Consider the following 4,812-nt stretch of genomic DNA (forward strand, 5'->3'; position numbering starts at 1 on the left):
CCCCATACCTTCTTATTGGCTCCCAACACCTAGAAACAAGTTCTATCTGAGAATCCCCAATGTCCCCACTGGGCAGTGACACAGAAGCACTCCAAGTCAGATAACCCACAGCCACCACACACTCTTAAGATCCAGTAAGGGCAATAAACAACTAAGAATGGAAAACTCACCCAACAAAGACAAGACCTAGAATTACAATCATCCTAAACCCAGATGCTTAGATGCCAGTGTAAAAACATAATCAAGCAGCCACCACAATATGTTCCCACTAGAGCCTAGCAACTCTACTACAGTAGGTCCTGAGAAAATAATATAACTGGAAGCATTATAAAGGCAGTTTATACTTAACTAGGCAGAGATCTACTTAAATGGAGAAAAATTCAAAGCAATTCCACAAAAATCAGGAACGGATAAAGTTGCCCATTGTCTCCAGATCTATTCAATATAGGATTTGTAGTCTTAACAAGAACAATAAGACAACTGAAGCAGATCAAGGGGATACAAATAAGAAGGAAAAAGTCAAATTTTCTTTATTTTTCAGATTATGTGATTGTATACATAAGTGACCCTAAAAATTTCACTAGGAGACTCCTATAGTTGATAAACAGTTTTAGCAAAGTAGTAGGGTACAAAATTATCATATAAAACTTAGTAGCCTACATTCAAAAGACAAATGGATTAGTACAGAAATCAGAGGAAACAACACCTTTCATGATGTTGTTCAAAAATGTAAAGTATCTTGTAGTAACTCTAACCAAACAAGAGAAGGACTTTTATAATAGAAACTTTAAGACACTGAAAAACTGAGACTATCAGAAGTTAAAAAGTTCTTCCTTGCACACGGATCAGTAAGATTAATAAAGTAAAAATAGGCACCGCACCAAGCAACCTACAGATTTAATGAAATCACCATCAAAATTCCAATGCAATTCTCAGAAACTGAAGGGACAATTTTTAGCTTCATATGCAAACAGGAAAAAATTTCCAGCATAAAACAGTCCTGAATAATAGAAGAACTGCTGGGGGAATCACTATCTCTGACTTCAAATTTATTACTAAACAACTATAGTAATAAAAATAGCATATTATTGGCACAAGGCAGACATGTTGATCAATGGAATGGAATTAAGACTCAGAAGTAAGTCTATATATTTGGACATATGATTTTTTTTTTTACAAAGAAGCCAGAAAAACACACTTACATAGAACTTTCACCCCTACATGCTAGTGTCTTTAGTACAGGAAGGAACTCTGCATACTACCAAAGGAGAAATGTAAACACTAAGTCAGTTGCAAACTCTTTGATCTACATTGGTGTTCTGCCTGCAGTATATGCTCGGACAATGGTGCTACAAATCTTGTGTCAATAGCCAACCAATACCTGATTTGACTTAAAGCCATTCCTCAAGATGAAACCCATACCTGAAACTTCTTGGTTGATTAAGAACCAGAGACTAGATGGTCCAGGGATCTAAGATAAAAGCATTAATCTTGAGGCTGGAGAGATGGCTCAGAGGGTAAGAGCACTGGCTGCTCTTCCAGAGGTCCTGAGTTCAATTCCCAGCAACCACATGGTGGCTCACAGCCATCTGTAATGAGACCTGGTGTGTTCCTTGCCAGCAGTACATTGTATGCTTAATAAATAAATAAATCTTTTAAAAAAAGCATTAATCTTGATAAGAACTGTTTTATTTTTTTCTAGTCTTACCACAATGTCGTAGGACAACTTGAAAAATTATTTCTCTGGTTTTAAAGTCTGTTGTCTGAAATGCCTTTGTTTTTATTTATTTTTTTTAAATTTATTTATTTATTAAGGATTTCTGCCTCCTCCCCGCCACCGCCTCCCATTTCCCTCCCCCTCCCCCATCAAGTCCCTCTCCCTCATCAGCTTGAAGAGCAATCAGGGTTCCCTGACCTGTGGGAAGTCCAAGGACTGCCCACCTCCATACAGGTTTAGTAAGTTGAGCATCCAAACTGCCTAGGCTCCCCCAAAGCCAGTATGTGCAGTAGGATCAAAAACCCATTGCCATTGTTCTTGAGTTCTCAGTAGTCCTCATTGTCTGCTATGTAAGTCCACTCATCCATTGCTGGTGGGAATGCAAACTTGTGCAACCACTTTGGAAAGCAGTGTGGCGGTTCCTCAGGAAATTCGGGATCAACCTACCCCTGGACCCAGCAATACCGCTCTTGGGAATATACCCAAGAGAGGCCCTATCATACAACAAAAGTATATGCTCAACTATGTTCATAGCAGCATTGTTTGTAATAGCCAGAACCTGGAAACAACCTAGATGCCCTTCAATGGAAGAATGGATGAAGAAAGTATGGAATATATACATATTAGAGTATTACTCAGCAGTAAAAAACAAGGAATTCTTGAAGTTTGCGTACAAATGCCTTTGTTTTTAAACTAGAGCTGTAGGTTCTTTTCCAGTTCTGCTAATGATTTATATTTTGTTTCTCACATATGATTTGGCACATAATGGGTACTCATCCAGTAAATACTGAATGATCCTGGTACTTATAAAGCCATGTGGTTTTAAGAAAGAAAAGTGGTCAGGTGGGTTGGCAAACAAGCATAAAGGGTTGTGGGAGAACAAACCCACAAATTAAACATCTCTCTGGAAAAAAAAATTACTTCTCACAATTAGTGACTCATAAGTGTTAATATACACCTCATTTTTTACATTTTTAGTGTGACAATTCTGACATGTATGTCTTACATTTCCTCTTAGAGTGTTTATGATGAGATTAAGTTCAATTTTTCCATAACATATTCTGTGCAACCTTATGGGCTCCCTCCTTTGCCTTCTTACTTTACTACATTCCTATCATTTTTCCTGGGGTTTCAGTAGCTTATCATTATTCTTGAGGAAAATAAATTCCTTATTTTTAATTCTTTGTTGAGAATTTCACATTATTTATTTATTCATTCATTCATTCATGCATTCATTCATTTATCATCCTGGCCACAGTTTTTTTCTTTTTCCTTTCCTCCCAGTCCCCCATTTCCTTATTCCCATCCCACAATTAACTTCTCTGTTTCTGTTCAGAAAATGTCAGGTCTCCCATGGATATCAAGGAAACATGGCATATTAAGTTGTAGTAAGACTGACTCACCTCCCCATGTATTAAGGTTGGGCAAGGTGACCCTGTATGAGGATTAGGATCCCAAAAGCCAGTAAAAGAGTCAGATACAGCCCCTACTTGTGTTCTTTCCCCTTCCTCAACTGCTTGCATATCCCCTTCCACCTTCGTACCTACTCAGCTTCGTGTTCTCTATTAAAAAATAAAAAGAACAACAACAAATAAAGCAACCTTGGAGTCTTACTTGTGTTGGCTAACTACTTACATGCATGGAGTCTGCCCTGGAGTGTGGTTGATATTCCCAGTGTCACTCCATTGAAGAAAACTGATTTTTCTTTTCCAAGTAGCTGAGAGTTGCACATAACTTCTTGGCTAGAGACAGAACTTAGTGCCCACTTTGCTTTCTCTGTGGTCTGTGATTTTCTTTGGTTTGAGCTAGTCAAGGCTTTGTCCATGTTTTTACGGTCTGTGTGAGTGTATATGTGCACTAGCCCTGTTGTGTCTTGAAAAAGATGTTTCCATGAAGTTGTCCACCCCTTCCGGATCTTATATTTTTTTTTCAATCATCTTCCACATAGATCCTTTGTTGTCATGGGGAGGGCTGTTGTAAAGACATCCTATTTAGAGCTTAGTGTTCCAGTGTCTCTCACTCTCTGCACATTGCTCACTTGGGCTCCATGTTAATCACTCTCTTCCACAAGAAGAATCTTCTCTAATGGAAGTTGAGTGAAGTTTAGTTGAGTGATCTATGGGAAGACAATGTCCCATCTCACTAGGAATCATTTTATTGATATGCTCATTTAGCAAAATAATAACAGTAGGTTTTCCCTAAGGGTCCATAACCTTTCTAGTCTCAAGTCAGTATCAGGCATTAGTTTCATCTCATGAAACAGGACTTAAATCTAAGAAAAAAGTAGTTAGTTGGTTAGTCCTATAATGTTTGTGCCATTATTGCACTAGTTGCATATCTTGCAATCGGGTTACTATTGTAACTTGAAGGGTTCACAGTTGGGTGTGATTAATGATTGCTTTTCTCCTCTTTTTTTTTTTTTTTTTTTTTGGTTTTTCAAGACAGGGTTTCTCTGTGGCTTTGGAGCCTGTCCTGGAACTAGCTCTGTAGACCAGGCTGGTCTCGAACTCACAGCCTGCAATGCATAGCACCTCCCAGCACTATGGATGCTAACCAGCAGGAATAAGAACACAAATTTTTCCCTTCCTTCTTTCCATCTTTCCTCCTTTCTTCTTATTTGTTTATTTGTTGTGTGTGTGTGTGTGTGTGTGTGTGTGTGTGTGTGTGTGATCCAAAAACTACACGAGAGAACTCCTACAGCTGATAAATACCTTTAGTAATGTGACAGGATTCAAGATCAACTCAAAGGCTAGAAAATGGAATTGATTTGCTTATGTTGTAATTCAATTGAGTAATAAAATAACAGGCTAACAATGAAATATTCTAAGAAATGTGTAACTCAAAAAGAATGGAATATAATTTTACATGCTTCTGCAGATGGTTTGAACAGTTCAGTTTCTGAGGAGGTAAAAAATCTGATGATCAGTCACTTGTGACTCAATCTTAAAAATCTAGACTAAGTTTTGTTACTACAGGTATAAAAATCTAAAACTCAATATACTATATACAAAACGTGAATAGAAAAAAATGGTTGGGATAATTGAAAAAGAGACTGAAGAATTGTTTTACCACTGTAAAATAAGGTATCATCATTC

Source organism: Microtus ochrogaster, linkage group LG2 (assembly GCF_000317375.1).
Source record: "Microtus ochrogaster isolate Prairie Vole_2 linkage group LG2, MicOch1.0, whole genome shotgun sequence".
Lineage (NCBI taxonomy): Eukaryota > Metazoa > Chordata > Mammalia > Rodentia > Cricetidae > Microtus > Microtus ochrogaster.